Below are 17,715 nucleotides of genomic sequence, written 5' to 3'. Positions count from 1 at the left end.
GCTGGGCCCTTTGGATCAGGTCCAAAGACTGCTTAACCCAGATCCACAGGCATCTAGCCCCCAGTGAAATCAGTGAGAATTAGGCACCTAAATACTAGGCCCCATTGACTCCGGTGAGTTTTGAAGCAGTTTTCAACAACTTCTGGTACGGATTCAATCTGGCTTCCCAGCCTCCTCCCTCATCTGCTGCTGCTATAGGGTGACCAGATGTCCCAATTTTATAGGCACAGTCCCGATAGTCGTGGCTTTGTCTTATATAGGCGTCTATTACCCCCCAATCCCCTGCCCGATTTTTCATACTTGCTATCTGGTCACCCGATTCTGTTATCTCCCTTCACCAAATACCTCCCCCTCCCAGCCTGTTTACACAACGGGCCCCGGGATTCACTGAACCCTCCCCCCCCCCCCCCCATGGTTGTGCACTGCTGGGCATTCGCATTCAACAGCTGCACCGCAGTTGCACCTACGGGCCTCAGTCAGGTCGGCACCATGTTGTGCTAGGCACCAAACAAACATGCACAAATGGGGTGTTCCCACCAGGCAGCCGGCCTCCCCTCTAAGTCCTCTTGTAGGGCTGCCAACTTTCTGACCAAACAAAACTGAACACCCATGCCCCGCCCCTTCTCGGAGGCCCTGCCCCGCTCACTCCATCCCCCATCCCTCCGTCGCTCGCTCTCCTCCACCTTCACTCACTAGCTCATTTTCACTGGGCTGGGAGGGTCCTTTTTCGACTGGGTGATCGGTTGAAAACTGGACACCTGGCAACGCTACGGCTCTGTCAGACTTTATTTTGTAGTTCAGCGGTAAGAAGCTGAATTCACTGGAAAGGAAGTTCTGCTTCGTCTGGCCATATAAACAGAGAGTGAGGTTGGAATAGACAGAAACTGAGGGGGGGGGGGAGAAGATGAATCCAGATGCCCAGTGAATTCCAAAGCAAACAGACTTTCCATGCTGCCAGTTGCAAATCATATGAGCCACTAGAATAAAGAGTCAAGAAAGAATCTCTTGCCACCACCATGGCTTCAGAAGCAAACTCAGAGTTAGCGTCGCTTGCTGCAATTGCCCGGACTTTCCTATGCCCGTTTGCTCTAGTAGGGAAGGGTTCGGACTGACAAAGTGCCAAGGGCTTCTTTGTATGGTATGTCCCACTTTGGAGATGGAAACAATACAAGCAGCCAGGCATAGTAAATACGGCCACGCTCCAACAGTCAGGTGGCAGTGGAAAGTAGCCCAGAGGAAATGAATGGGACTACATTCCTCAGCTGCTGCATGGCTAGGAATCGGGTTGCCTTTTAGAGGGGACGGAGAAAACTAAAATGTGCCACATCAGATACTGGAGCAACTATTTGGCAAGGGAGGGATCAAGATTTGGCCTACAGGCTGCAGGGTCAGCCACGGACATTTAAACGGAACAAGAATGTTGTTTGGAAATAGAAACAAGGCAAATGTGTCGCTCCGTATGCCAGCAGGAGGGACGTTAAACTGACTAGGTTTGCTGTTTCTATCTCCTTGTCTAGCTCCTTGCCAGCACAGGATGGCAGCTGGCAGGATATTCTTCAGGGCTTGGTCCAGTCCTGTTTTGAACCTCTCAAGCAATGGAGCTTTCACCGTCCCCTTGGGAGACAATTCCACTGCCTGCAGCTCTCGTGGGGGTTGGGTAGTTTTCCTGCCATCCAACCCACTGTCCCTCACCCTCTCGATTCATTCCATCACTCGTAAGTGGACAAATCGAAAGATGACCTCTCCCTCCTGGAAGTTTACATCCTTCCAATACATGAATGGTTATTCTAGCTCCCTTATAGCCAGAGGAGCTGTAATATTGGATCAGACGGGGGGTCCATCTAGTCTGCTATCTTGCCTCTGGTATTAGCCAGTTCTCAAATGCTTCTGAGGAAGGTGTAAGAAATCCCACAGTCAACAGTTATGGAATAATCTCCACATCAGGGAATTTTCTTCTTAATAGCTTATGCCAGGTTAGTTTATGCCAGGAAGCATGAGGGTTTATCACCTCCAATTTTTCTTAGCCTTACCCATTGTTACGGTGTACAGTCTCATTAGGGCTGTCAAGCGATCAAATTTTTATCGCAATTAATCGCACAATTAAAAAAATTAATCATGATTAATCACACGATTAATCGCACTGTTAAACAATAATAGACTACCATTTATTTAAATATTTTTGGATGTTTTCTACATTTTAAAAATATATTGATTTCAATTAAAACACAGAATACAGAGTGTACAGAGCTCACTTTATTTTTGATTATAAATATTTGCACTGTAAAAAACAAGGGATAGTATTTTTCAGTTCACCTAATACAAGTACTGTAGTGCAATCTATCATGAAAGTTGAACTTAAAAAGTAGAATTATGTACAAAAAAATCTGCATTCAAAAATAAAACAATATAAAACTTAAGAGCCTACAAGTCCACTCAGTCCTACTTCTTGTTCAGCCAATCGCTCAGACAAACAAGTTTGTTTACATTTGCAAAAGACAATGCTGCCTGCTTCTTGTTTACGTCACCTGAAAGTCAGAACAGGCATTTGCATGGCACTGTTGGAGCCGGTGTCGCAAGATATTTACATGTCAGATGCACTAAAGATTCATATATCCCTTACCAACGCATGTTCATTTTCATTATCTGAGCAGAAGGTTGATTTTCTTTTTTGGTCGTTCGGGTTCTGTAGTTTCCGCATCAGAGTGTTGCTCTTTTAAGACTTCTGAAAGCATGCTCCACACCTCGTCCCTCTCAGATTTTGGAAGACACTTCAAATTCTTAAATTTTGGGGCGAGTGCTGTAGCTGTCTTTAGAAATTTCACATTGGTATCTTCTTTGCCTTTTTCAAATTTGCAGTGAAAGTGTTCTTAAAACAAACAGCACATTCTGGTCATCATCCAAGACTGCTATATATGGCAGAATGAGGGTAAAACAGAGCAGGAGACATACAATTCTCCCCCAAGGAGTTCAGTGACAAATTTAATTAAAGCATAATTTTTTTAACGAGCATATTCAGCATGGAAGCATGTCCTCTGGAACGATGGCTGGACAAAGCATGAAGAGGCATATGAATCTTTAGTGCATCTGGCATGTAAATATTTTGCAACGCCAGCTACAACAGTGACATGCGAATGCCTGTTCTCACTTTCAGGTGACATTGTAATTAAGAAGCGGGCAGCATTATCTCCCGGAAATGTAAACAAACTTGTTTCTCTTAGCAATTGGCTGAACAAGAAGTAGGACTGAGTGGACTTGTAGATTCTAAAGTTTGACATTGTTTTGATTTTGAGTGCAGTTATGTAACAAAAAAACTACATTTGTAAGTTGCACTTTCATGATAAAGAGGTTGTATGAGGTGGATTGAAAAATACTTGTATGAGGTGAATTGAAAAATAAGGTGCCACAAAGACTCCTCATTTTTTTTTACTATTTCTTTTATCATTTTTCCAGTGCAAATATTTGTAATAAAAAAAATAAAGTGAGCACTGTACACTTTGTATTCTGTGTTGTAATTGAAATCGATATATTTGAAAATGTAGAAAAACATCCAAAAATATGTAACACAATAGAATACCAATTGAAATTTATATCTGGGTGATTAATCGCGATTAATTTTTTAAATCACGATTATTATTTTTGAGTTAATCGTGTGAGTTAACTGCGATTAATCGACAGCTCTAATTCTCATTAACCACACAAATGTTTAATCCTTTTTCTGAATCCTACTTAGCTCTTGGCTTCAATGTATCTAGTGGCAATGAGTTCCACAGGTAAGATTTTTTTTAAGTAACAAATATCTGCTTTTATCATTTTTAAGATTATTGCCTTACAGTTTCAGTGGATGTTTCCTTGTCCTCATATTATGAGAGGGTAAATTAAGCACCTGGATTTGCCTTCTTTTTACAATTCATTATTCCATTTACATCTATCATCTCTTATTTGTTACCCCTCTAATCTAAACAGTCCAAATCTCTCTAAAATTTCTCCTCACATAGAAATCTTCCCAGGCCTCTAATCTTTTTCTAGCTCGTCTCTGTCCCCTTATATTTCTGCTACATTCTCTTTGAGATTGGGTGACCAGAACTGAACACCGTATTCTTGCTCAGGGGGTACCACTGATTTACATTGTGGCCTTGTAATATTTGCAGTATTTTCTATCACCTTCTTTATGCAACCTAAAATTCTGTTTGCTGTTTTGCACGCTGAGCAGATGTGCTAATTGAACTGTCAAAAAGTACAGCCAGCTCTTTTCCCTGTGCGTTTGCAGTTCATTTAGAACTGTATCACCGTTACCAACCCAAACCATGAATCAGGCCCCAAACAAATGACAGCTATGTATGTAACTTATTATACTTCTATTATCCAAGCTCTCTGTTTAGTTCTTTTATTCTCTAGCAGGTGCAGCATGGACTGAACAGAAGGCTGGGAGCCAGGGAATCCTGAGTTCTATTCTGACATCAACTGGTTGCATAGCCTTGGACAAATCACTTCTTCCTAGATCTGCAAAGCTGTTCAGGTGCCTGACCCCCATTGACTTTAATGGAGGTTAGAGGCCTAAATACCGTGGAGAATTTGGGCCTTCACCTCTTCCTAGCTCAGTTTCCGTTTCCTTAAAGTGGAGACAATTACTATTTACCTAACTCACAAAGAAGGTTTAGTTAATGGTGAGCGAGGGTTCGTTAGTCACTGTGTGTAACGAATTTTGGAAATGCAAAGCTTTCTGCAAATACCAGTCTGTCTGCATAAGCCAGTTCCTCCAACCCTGAACCGATCAGGGGCTCGTCTCCACATTCCCTCCAACACGTGAATATGCTCCAGCTGTCAATGATGTAACTCGCCCCCCCTTTGGGATGCAGTTACTGGAGAAGTCTAGAACTTTATGCAGTGTGCTAGGCGTAGCCTCACCACTGCCAGGCAGAAGGAATATCGTGTTTTTGGACACTGCTCATTGAGGAGCTGCAGCAAGTGACAGCAGATTCCTGCATAAGCAGGAGTCACCACCACCAGGGCTTGAGAAGCCCACTCACCCGTGGAGAGTAGGTTCTGTTCCAGGAGTTAGTCTCCGGGTGGGAGAAAGACACCCCCCCCACACACAACAGGTGGGGGAGGGGTAGCATAGCAGAGACTTACCCACTCAACAGTCTGGAGCCTCTGGAGCAGGAGGGGAGAGAAAGCTCTCCCCTTTCCCACAGCCAGATCGATCAGGCATCAACACGGCTGATGGACCAGAGAGGAGCAGGGAGTTCCGCAGGCAGGGCCCCTCCACCGAAAACATGTGGCCAAAAGTTTCGTCCCAGAGCCTGCTGGCAAAAAGCTCCCCAAGTGGTCTGAATGGTAGCAACAGGGCAGTGGGGAGAAACGGTCTCTAAAGACTTGACCCTGTTTGCACTGGCATTCGTGAGAGGGGTAGCATTGACTGCAGCGGGAGCAGGTCCTCAGCAAGCTGGTAACTAAACCAGTCGTGGCTTTAGAAAGTGCATTGCGTGCCGTGGTAGATACGGCATTGCTGGCGGCCAGGCAAAATCCTCCAACGTGCTTAAAATCCGTTCCTTACCGGGGGTCAAGCCTGACTCAGGCAAAGCTGCCATCAACTTCACTGGGAGTCACAGGTGCTCCTCACCTCTGAATATCTCTATTTCGGTGCTCAAACCCTGACTTCAGTGCCTCGCTTTAGCCACAAACGTATGAACAACACTGTTGCAGTTTGGAATTTACTTTCCTTTTAGTGCATTTTTCTCTCCTCTTCCCTCTATCTGGGCACTGTAACGTTTTGAGTGTGTGTGTGTGGGGGGAGGTCTATTTAATATTTCACTAAGGGCATCTCAGCTAAACCTGTAGCTCTAATTTCTAATGGCTTCCTGCCCAAAGGCAAGAAAATAATCCTACCCCTGCACATCTCCAGCAGGACAAAAAAACCATCACACAATTAGGTACACGCAGGGTTACAGCACTGTTCCATGCTGCAAATTGCAATGACATTGCTGGGAGCAGAAACAAGCTATTTCAGTTCTAAGTGAGGATCAAACAAGGAGGCAGGAATATAAGAAACCCCAGAAATGGGACTAGACCACTGGGGACCCAGTGTTGCAGCTTCGCTACTTTCTTTTCCTTCTGATCAATCTCCTCACTCTGTGTTTACAAATTCATCTCATCATCGCTGGCACTTGCCGTTGCTCCAGTGGGAAACTTGTTCTTTATTTTGTATTTGTCCTTTGTACAAATTGCTTCTCTCTGCAGGGAAGGTTCGTCACCAGTCGCAACTCCAGAGGTTGTTTCTGTGGCGTCCCCGCTGCTTGTGCTTTGCTGGGGTTTTTTTTTTTAGTGTTTAATAGAAACGTGACAGAGGAGTAGCTTGCACTGCTCAACATCAACACGTCTATGATTATTATTATTCCCACTCCATAAAGCAATTGCTGCTTTTCTATGTCAGTGTTGCAGAACTGACGCCTATCCATTAGGAGGAGACTACATGATCCAGCAACTGGCGGGCGATGATTTCAAAAGTTCACGGGAATGAGCCTGGTGAAAAGGAGACGGTCAGACCAAATGCATGCGCGTGCACACACACACACACACACACACACACACACACGCACATGCACACACACACTCTTCAACTTGCTTAAAGCAAACCTAAGAAATGGGTGTGTTAAAATTAACACGGCCACCTTGGAACAAATTCAGCCCTTACTTATTCCCAGTGTGAACTCACTGACTCAGATCCATTGATTTGTTACACTCCTAGCACCAACAGCGTGCAGTGCACTTTATGTACACGGAGGAAGACAACCTCGGCCCTAAAGAGGATCCAGTCGAGAGACTCTAGACCTCAGTGTGGTTTGCAAGGGTGGAGATTAACCTTGGACTTGTCCTCCTCTTTAGAGTTAACCAAGCTGATCTCGTCTGCTTTATCACCCAATTACATTGACCTGTTAGTTACCCACCTGGGCACGCAGCTCTCCATTGGAACATTCATGCACATATTGACAAGCAATGTTTGAAAAGTGAACCGGGCCCCTACAGCACTAGCTAGTGGCCTAAGCCTACCTGCCAGAAGCCAGTACAGCATCACCGAGCCCTAGTTAGAACCCCACAACGGCTAGTCCTGTACTAGAAAGGGGGGGGGGGTCTGCTCACCCAGGGCTCTGTTTAAGAGTTGCTGATGTGTGGTGCAGATGGGCAGTAAATACAGTTATATGCAAACGTTGTGTGTCAGTCACTCCTGGTGCTTTTGTCCATTTGGTGCAGCCAGACTCCTCTGTGCAGGCCTGGAGCCCTGCGTTGTATTTAAATGCATCCGTTTGTCCAAAAACCCCACGGCCTGTCGTGCTGGCCAATATCGCCTCACTGGTTCCTTGCACTTCCCCGTCTGTCTGTTCTTAGCCATCTGCCGCCTCTTGCCGTATCCTCAGACTGTAAGCTCCCTGGGGCAGGGACCAGCTTTTTGTTGTGGGGGTGAACAGCACCCAGCACAGTGCGGGCCTGGCCCTGGCTGGGGCTCCTAGATGCTATGGCAATACAAATAAAACAACAACAAAAAGAAGGGATAATGACATTGATTTTTTTTTCAGTGCTAAAATACCTCCAGAGCAGTAAATTGCACAGAGAGTGGCACATTTGCAATAGGCCAGTAACCAGCTCAGTGTAATTAGAAGATCTGCCAAACCAGCGACCCCTTCCTCCTTCTTCAGCAAGGTCAATCCAAACGATCACAACAGCCTTACCAGCAGAGGAAATTGCTTCCAACAGTTCCCAGCTTCCAAACAGCAGGCAGGGTGGGCGACACCCAGCGAACCAGTACAGTGGCAGGTGTTTCATTTGCTCGAACCCAATTCAGCACGTTCCCCAAAGCCCCTTTACAAACAGCACTTCGCCCACAACTTCAGCCATTTCTGGGGTGGAACATGACAAGCATTTAACGCCTGCACATCTGTGCTGCAGCCTACTACGTACAGCAGTCAAGTTCACCCCATTTCTCAGAGTGTAGCTGTGACCCACACACCTCCTGGGTGTGTATCTGTCCCATCTAGCGGCACTGAGAGACCACGTGAAGAGAGATTAACGAGTCTGCTCTACAGCCTTAGCTAAGGGCCATGTGGCTTTCAGCTCATGCAGGAGAGGCTCATGCATTTCGCTCCAGAGGTCCCAGGTTTGATCTTGGCAACCGGGGTCTGTTGGTGTTTCATAACAGGATGTTTTATTTGATATTACAGCAAAGTACGCAGGTCTGCTCTGTGAGGTGATCAGAGACCTTCGGCAGACCTTTCTGGGCTACAGGAAATTACGCTCTTGACTGAGGGCTCTGTTAGGCAGTCCTTTCTTACAAGCACAGTATTAGTATCTGAATGACCACAGAGCTACACCACAGTGCTGCATCCAATTAAAACCACAGAGGGAGTTCAGATAGGAAATACGCCATTATTTAAACTGGAAATTGGCCAGGACATCAGGGTTAATAACCTGGTCTTGCCAAAATAACCACCATGAGATGGTTCATGATCTCTAGCACTAGACAACGGCTTGCCTGCCTTCCCTCCCGCACCCTGGAGAGCACAAGGAGGCGTTTGTGCCTGAACAGAGGGTGCAGCAATTACCACGGCATGCTGGGTAGGTCCAGAGGCAGAACAAAAAAATGGATCTGTTTGAACTAGACTTCGTTGCTATTGAACAAGGTGCCTTCAAGCAGGGTATCTAGGGGGACTTGATCAGCCAGTTCTGAGGGCACTCTGGAGTGATAGGCCTGAGAAAGTGACTGGGAGGGTGGAGAGAAGGGCTGGCTAAAGGGGCCAAGTGAAAACCAAACCAAAACCACAGAGGATATTTCTAACCCCGACCTAACAAGCAACTGAATTCTGAGCTTTGTAAATCCGGGGGTGTGGGGGTGTGTGTGTGAATTATACGAACAAAGCCAGACTCCTACTGGGGCCCTCAAGGTGAAGTTATAGGCCAACACGTTAAGGCGGGAGGTTGATAAGGAAAAGAAGCATAATCAATACCTCTTTTTGGGAGTGGAGGGGATCTGCTTCCAGCTCGGGTGGCGCAAAGGGAAAGGAACCCACCCACCAGCCATACCCCCGGCACAGAGATGTCTCAAGTCAGTTTTGGTTGGCTCCTACACCTCTCTCCTTGCAGCCCCTCGCACAGGGGGCTCCGGGGGGGCTGAGCCAGGCTGTGCTCTGCCGTTGTAAACCAGCCCCAGTGGGCTTACGATGGAGCAGCAGAGAATCAGGAAGCCATAAATGGCTGCTAGAGCTCAGCTGCTCTCCCCCGCATCCTCTCCTGGGCTGTGCTGGGTGACTGACTGTTAGCATCCTTTGCTAACCACGGCTTCTTGCTCTCCCTGTAGTCCCACAGCTGGGAAGGGAGGGCTTCTACTCCGCTGCCCCCAACACTGCTGTTTAGAAGCCACAGCTCAGGTAGCCGATTTTCAATTTACGATCAAGGATCTTATTAAAGGCAAGTCAATGGCCATAACGTAGCGCCTCAAGGACCCCTGCTGGACACTCCTGAAATAGACCCCAACTGGCCTGGTTTCTTAAGGTTTGCAGAATATCTGGAATTGGAGTCCTGGCGCTAGGCTCTGCAGAGAGATTTCTTCTCCCCACCCTTGGCTATTTGTTCTTTTCCATGGGGACTTTGGCTCTGAGCAAGGGTGGAGGTTAACAAAGGTAATAAGTCCTACCCCCTGCCATTCTTACCCACTGTGACCATCTGTACCCCTGTATTCACCCCTTGCACACTATTGTAAAGCTCTTTGTACAATGTATGATGTGAGAAACTCATAAATTGCTGGTCATGATTGTCTCGGTAAAATGTGTGTGACCACAGTGTATGGAAAGTTATGAGATTCCACTGGCTGGTGTCACTAAAACGCGTTCTCTAAGTCTGGGGAGTGGCCGCACCAATTCCTCTGCGACCAAGGGCAAGCTGACACCTCAGCCAGGTGTAAACAAGGCCAATGGGCTACCACTTGCTAAACGGCCATTCTATTGCCCAGGCCAACTTTCCTGCCAAAAATCTACATCTTAGCAAAGAAACAGAAAGGGGTTCCCATCCATAGACCTGTCTCCTGAATCCCAGCTGGAAATATTTCTCAAAGGGAGGACAGGGCTATAAAAAGGAAGGGGAAGACACCCCAAAAGACCCTTCCCTTTCTCTCTGCCCACGGCATTCACGGTACCTGAAGGACGAAGGAAGCAGACTGCCCTGCGGGAGGGATCCTGACAGAAAGGTCTTCAGTCAGTGAGAGTGCTGCAACGCGGTGAGAAAGCCGTGCTTGGAATTTAACATGGTTATGTTGGGCATCAGTGGCATTTTAGCTGTATTTTTCTGGTAACCGTTTCTGACTTTTATGCCTCATGACTTGGACTCACTTAAAAGCTCTCTCGGTGCAGTTAAAAAACTTGTGTTATTGTTTTATCTAATCCAGTGCATCTGGGGAAACTCCATTTGAGGTAACAAGATCTGTGCCTATTATTTCCATTGATGAAAGAACTGATCTATACACATTGTATTGTCCAGGAGAGGGCTGGGCAGTACAGCACATACAGCTCTGGGGGAACATCTAGGACTGAGTGTGTTGGTCACCCAGCAGTGTAATTCAGACTAGCGAGAACCAATGTGAAGCGGCTGGTTGCAGCTGAGACCTAGCTGGGAGTGACTTACATGATGGAGGCTACTGCAGCAAAGCAGTGCTACGGGCAGCCTAGATGAGGGGGCTGGGGTGACACGGCTATTCATTAGTCTAGGTTGTACTTTGGGTATGTCACAGCCCACCCAGGCCTCGATCCTGCTCCCACTGAAGTCAATGGGAGCTTTGCCATCGATTTCAATAGAAGCAATCCCCAAGTCACAGAATTGGCACCGTGGGGCCTATATAAGCATTGACTTACCATGCGTGCACCTCCCCGTGGCTGAAAGCAGGCTGGGCTCTGCAGGGCCGTCGGCCTGCTCTTGTGCTGAGTGTTGCCTCTCAGGGCTTTCTCCCTGCAGGCCTGGCTCCAAACTCACCAGTCCTTCTCCCCGGGGGCGGGGGATCAGGGTATTTCCTCCCCAACTTCCCCACTGGCTGGCAGGGGAACCAAGACCCTCCCTCTCCTCTGGGGTCCAGTCCGGCGACCTTATGGCAAGCAGCTAAGGCCTGCTCCCTCAGACTCCACATCACCACTGTGGACTTCTTCCTACCTTGGCCTTCCTTCAGGTCTGTCCAGATGGACTGTAAGCCCCAGGGGGAGCAGTCTCTCTCATGGCCCTTCCTTCACGCCCAATCAGAGAGGGACTGCAGAGTTCTTCTGCTGTCTCCCGGCAGTCACAGGGGCTGCGTTCTATGGGCCCCAGGCCCCACAGATAATCCTCAAAGCCAGTCTAGCAGCACCACTGGCTGAGCCAGGGGTGCACTCAGAAGAAGGGGCCCGAGCTACCTGCCCAGCTGCCCCCAATCTGAGTGGTATGACTCATACATGAGGTCATTGGGGAGGGAGGCGAGGGCAGAGCCAAATGTGAGTAGCACTGCAAGCCCATGGGCCAGGTATGGTGGTGGTTCAGCAGGCATTTCTCTCCTACGTGGAGGGCTTCACCCTCGGACTCCCAAGTATCGGGGACTCTGCCCCATACACCCCTGTGCAGGGCTTCACTCCCCTCCCCCCAAAAACCATTTTTACAAACCTGGCACTGATGCCTGCAGCCTCCTCCTCCACTTTGCTTCCTCCCTTTGTACTCACCACCCAGCTGGGCTTCGTCTTCCCCTAGGCCCGAGCCGCCCTCCAGGTGCAACCAGGTTCTTTAACCGAGCTCACTAGCTCCAGTTCACCCTTTCATAGACCCCATCCCAGGGCCCCATCCTGCAAGGTGCGCACCCCCCTCCCTTCCCATTGGCGTCAGTGGGAATGAAGGGGGCTCAGCATTGAGGCTACCAAGCAGATTTCTCCCCTTGTTTCCTGTATTTAATCACAGCTTTTAAAATAATGTTTCGAAGAGGTGGCCTGCAGCAGCTGGGATGGCAGCTCCCGCGTGCTCCCCCACCACTCTCTCCGCTCTGGCCATTGCTTCTTTGGTATGTTGAAAGGAACAGTCCATAGGTACCAGGACTGTTCCTTTAGCTTCGGACGCTGGCGCAAAGCTGGCACACAGCCCCACCAGGATTTGGCGTTCCCATTAAGCCCCACTGAGCACGTGCAGGGGAACGGGAGCTGGGGCATTGGTGTGAAGGCTGGATTCCAAGGGGCCGAAAGCTCCCATTGAAGTCAATGAGCCTGATCACGTAGCCCAGTCAAATCAATTGCAAAACTAGACTTCAGTGGGGTGGGATCAGGCCCCATGTGCTGCGAGGGGGCCCAGCATTCTGCAGGGTCAGGCCCCAAGGCAAAGGGAGGGGGCTGCTGGCACCAGGAGGGAGGGTGGCTTCAAGGCAGGGAGGTCACCAGCTGGGGCAGATGAAGCGTAAATCTGGCTTGGTGGCTCAGAACGGCAGCTCAGCCCCGTTCCAAGCCTTAGCTTGCACGCCCATCACCCAACATGTGGCATTGCCCCTGCTGCCTCGGGTAACCCAGGCACTTGTTCAGCTCCTCTCGACCAGCCCTCCGGCTCACTGAGCCCTAATGAATCAGGGCCCGGGCTTCACTTTATGAGTTCTGTGGGGCCGTGCCCGTTGTGTCACCACCTTTCAGGAGAGATGCCTGGGATGCCGTGTGGGAGAAGGCGTGAGAGTCGCCCACCCGACGTACTGCAGGAAATAACATTTCCCTTCCTACAAACGCGCTCAGAATCTGTGCTGAAGGAGACCGGATTGCCACACTGTGCAGATCAAGTTGGCAGGTGCCACGCTTTAGACACAGACTCATGGTGTGGGTCGCTATGAAACCAGGAGGCCTCTGTTTTCCGTGTACTACGCTTGTAAATGTCTAAGTACTCCGGCCTGCAGAGAGCACAGCTACTATGGTTGCTGCCTATTACAAAGGAGACGTGCACGGTGTACGATCTCTCGGCCTCTTGACTTTTTCTTGGTGTTGTTTTCTTTCAAGTGATTCTAGCCTGACAGTGCAACGGCTGCTCTGGGCGGATGGAAAAACATTCAGAAGGGAGCGTAACCTTGTTCCCGAACTGTGCCTGAGTCCTGGCCCAGTACACCCCGACCGGCGGGCAGTTGTCAAGCAGAGTGACACAAGCCTTTCCCTTCACCCACCCAAAAGTACTTCGGTCTTGGCTAATCTCCTGAGTTTGGCCAGGTTATTGGTCCTGAACTGCAAACATCTACTTCTACCTTCTACTTCTACCTCCACTGAAAAGCCAGGTTAGCGACAGGGGGGCAGCTATCATCACTCCCAGAGCTGCCCACCCCCCTTCCCAGCAACTGTCGCCCACATTGATCCAGTCCTCCCAATCCCCACATCAATTGTCACCCCCCCCCAATTCTGCACCCCCAAGCCTCACCTCTGCTGCTCCTGGGGTTCTTCACCCTTCTCCCCGCCCTGGGGAGATCCCCAGAGGACAATCAACCTCTAGAGAAAGCCATGATCCTCCCCCCGTGGCAACTCAGCAAAGCATGTTGCATTGGAGACTGTCCCACCAGCTCTCAGTGGCACACGGGCAGGAGCCGGCTGGCAGCCCCATGGCATTTACATTCCTTTGTGGTTACAGCCGGAACTCTGAGGGCCAGGGCAAGGGACACACTGACACCAAGACGCCCGTGATCTAAAATCCCCTGAACTCAGGAGATAGTCACAGCCAGGTTGGAGTTTTACCCTCGGCCAAGCTGCGAAGGGGCAATCGTCCCACTAACAATAAATAAATAATACACCGAGCTGTTCTCTAGCACTCTCCAGCAGCAGGTGACAAAGTGCTTTACAAAGGAGGTCAGCATCATGATCCTCATTTTACAAATAGGGAAACTGAGGCACAGGGAGTTGACATAATTGGTCCAAGGTTACCCAGCAGACTGGAGAGCTAGATAAACACCTAGGAGTTAGGATACGGACCCAGCCATATACACCATGCTCCCCTTAGTCCTCTACCCCACAATACCCCTCCCACACAAGCTCCTCCAACCTCTGGTGTCACCTGGAAGGGCAGGAACAGCATGTTCATGAGACATCTCTTCTCCTCGACAAGTGAGGCGCATGGAGGAAGGTGGCATGTGCCTCTCCCGTGTGCCCATTTGTCTCCCTCAGAAATGGAAGAGAAGCACCTCTCCTCACCCATGTCTGAGGCCCACAGGGCTGGCCTAGGGCTGTACAGCTGGGGCAATTGTCACGGGCCCAGCCCAGCCCAGCTAATGGCTCCCTGCCCAGACCCATCTAGCTCCCAGCTTTTAGCCAGAGACTAACTCCTCAGCCTCTTAACTGGGGCCACCAGCTTTTCTGACTGGCCAATGGGACAGCCAGCCAATCAGCACCTTCTCTGCCCTCAGCTCCTCCAATGGGAGACCCAGCAAGGCAGAGACACCAGGCAACAGTACAATATTCTGAACAGGAGGGTGTGCAGAGGTGTGTGTGTGTGTGTGGGGGGGTGTTTGCTCCCTTTCTGAGCTCACTGCTGCTTTCTTCCCATCCCACACACGGTCCCGTCACCTCTCCTGGCTTGGGGCTGACAGCACAAATGCTGAATCGTGACAGGAGAGGGTACAGCAGAAAATGTCTACAAGGGACAGCATGATACAAAGCACCTCCCTCTGCTCCATCCCTCCTGCTCAGCGGTCAGGGGGCAACCTGGGGCCTCACCAGGACAGTCCTGCGCTGTGAGCTCCTGCCCTGCAAAAGCCCTGAACGCAGAATGACGTCTCTGCTACAGAGACTAGAGATAATTGCTTTAGCCTGGTTTGGCCTTCCCACGCATGTCTATGGGAGCACAGGTCAAGCAAGCCCCTGAGTGGTGGTGCAATAGCCATTGGGTGCTCTCACTTGCAAGGCTGACCCTCCCAAGCCCTGTAATAGGTGCCCGGATTGGTCGGTTTGGGGCAGATGTTGCCCATAGTGAGTAGACGCGAGCCATTCGGGTTTCCCCCTTACCTGCAGCTCCCTGAGTGCCTGTCCTTCTGCCCACTGGCCCTTCCCAATCAGTGAGCAAGACGTGCAAACACTCTCAAGTTAAACTCTCCGTTTATTTGATCCGTTTACAAAAATCCAACATATGAATATTGTGCTCGTGTCAGAGGGGCTTTTTCTTCCTTTTTTTTTTTTTTAAATATTTTACAACCATTTAAAACCTGATGCTCACAGAGCAGTTAACACAAACACCGGGTGCGGGGGAGAGTTTGGGATCCGCTGTGAGGACAATGGGAGTTAACCAAAAAGATGATATAGGGACAATATACAGTCAGTTGGATTCCACTGAAGTAGAAGATGCTATTTACAGTGAACATGTACAGCAACAGACGTGACACGAGAAAGACCTTACTTTATCACCAGGGCACCCTCTGGCCCAAATGCCCACTCCAATGTTAAGGAGCAGAGAGAAAGGGCCTGCATTGCTTACGGCCCAAAGAGGGGAGAAGTGGAGGATTGGAGCGACAGAGTATCATCCCGCCAGTAGACGCTGGCTTTGGACTGCTTGTACCCCAGCCACTAACCATGCTTGGTGAGAAATTTGCTTTGCCTGAAATATAACGAGGCAGCTGATTGACTAATTCGGACTCCCTCACCCATCTTGATAGCAGCTGTTGAAATAGAGGTTGCGGTAAGCTGGCAGAACGACGCTCACCCTGATGTTCCCGGCCTTGCACTGCCTCATGCTGCACCACCGGCTCAGTCCCCAAAAACCAAACGGTGGCTGACCTCACCGTATGCTGCTCTGCAGGTGAAAAGGCACCAACTAGTCTGGCACTGACCAGCACCAATGGTCAGTATTAGGGAGAAGTTTACAACCATTCCTGGCCTGCCTAACTGGGGTGAGTTTGTTGCGATAGTTGCTGAAACAAAGCTACAAGGCTGCCTTGCAGTACGGAGAACGACCTGATTTACAGTGGACAGAGTGGCAAGGTGGACAAGTGGGACCCAATTCACCCTGGGAGTTAGAGGGATGAAATTGGTCCATTACCTGCGGAAGGAGATACAGCCACTGCAGCCTGTAGTCTCTTCCTTTCACACCTGGCTGTGTAGGACCACAATAAACCAGACCAAAAAAACATAGCTGGGAGCACAGCTGCTACAGCCTTGTAACGAGATACTAGTGAGCTCCTCCATTTGGGAGGGAAAGAGCATTTGCAACACTGATGAAGGATGGGGGAATGGGACTGGGGTGGGGAAAGCCCAGAACAGTTTGGTTTTCAACCTTTAATTTATACATTTGACTGGCTTAAAAATCCAAAACAAAAAAACACGGCTGGAAATAAACATCCAGTAACAAACCAACCCACAGAGTTTTAGAATTTGAGCTGCCAGAATTCCTGTTCTAAGGCTTCAGCTTGCAAGAGCAGCACAGCTGCTTGTCATGAAAAACTACCAGGTCGCTGGCTCAGCGTGTCAAATGGCAGCCGTGCCTCCTGGCTGGTGGATCTGATAATACCAGCAAAGTAGTAATAACATTTAAAAAACCCCCACCAGCAATGCAAATAGATCAATGCCACACCCATCTTTGATTATTACACACTTCTTCAAGCTTGGTATATTTCGGCCTGGAAAATAATGAAATCACTGGAATAATAAAATCGCCCCAAAGATTTTGAAAATAATTTGATCACAAGTTTTTATATATATATATATATATATTTATATTTTACAATTTTTGTTATAAAGTGCAATCCACAGTCTGCATTCATCTCCATTTCAAATTCTTGCTTGTTTCCTGCGGGGTTGTGTAAGAGAGAGACGTGAGGGAGTGAGCTACATCTTCGTGGGATGGAAGAGGAGCCACATCCTACACAAACACCTATGCTGCTGTCAACAGCATCTTCTTTAGGTCCGACCTCACGAGAGGAGAATTAACGAAGACAAGAGCAGAAAGGTTTGCGATACTTTTCGGTGAGCTTAAGACTTGTCTGCAGGGATGGGGATTCAGGATCATTCCTGCCAAGGAGGAGTCCGGTACATTTGCTAACAGTCTTGTGCTACTTCTGCACCATGAGGGAGCAGAAAGGTGATGCCACAGGCTCCTTCACGGTCTATCAATGGCCACTGGTTGCATTTTTAAGGACTGTTACTGTTCAAAGGGTTTGTATCGATAGCCTGATATTTTTGTGGCTAAAAACAAATTAAAAAAAAAAAATCGATCTTCTCTCATTACACTCCAGGGTGCTGGAAACATGAAGAGATACAAAGTGACATGTCCTCTGCTCTCTGGGAAACAGGAGAATGCCATGATGGGTAGCAGTTACCCGCACAGTAGATAGCTAGCGGGCGAGTTTCCACCATGGGGCTCAGATTTTCTGTGGGGTCAACATAGACAATCAGCTGAAATACAGCCATGCGCAGCTGATCCTGTACCTTTCAACTAAATGTACTGGAGACTTGATGTAAGCTACTGAAAATGTGGCTATAGTGCTCAGCTTTAAAGACAATCAAAATAATAGTTCAAGTACCAGGTCAGTTACCTTACTGATTATATGCCAAATACACCTATAGCTAGACTGAGACGGGGAAGAGAGGGGCATGTGGGAATTACTCCATAAAAATGGGCATTGCTTTTAATCTTGCAGGTGCTGGGTCATCGATCCTTCCTCCGACAGGCTCCCATTCCGTGACATCGCAGATCGCAACAGGAACAACAAACTGATCGGGGGCAATT

This window comes from Emys orbicularis, chromosome 3 (assembly GCF_028017835.1).
Source record: "Emys orbicularis isolate rEmyOrb1 chromosome 3, rEmyOrb1.hap1, whole genome shotgun sequence".
Classification (NCBI taxonomy): domain Eukaryota; kingdom Metazoa; phylum Chordata; order Testudines; family Emydidae; genus Emys; species Emys orbicularis.
Note: the sequence above shows the minus strand (reverse complement) of the source record.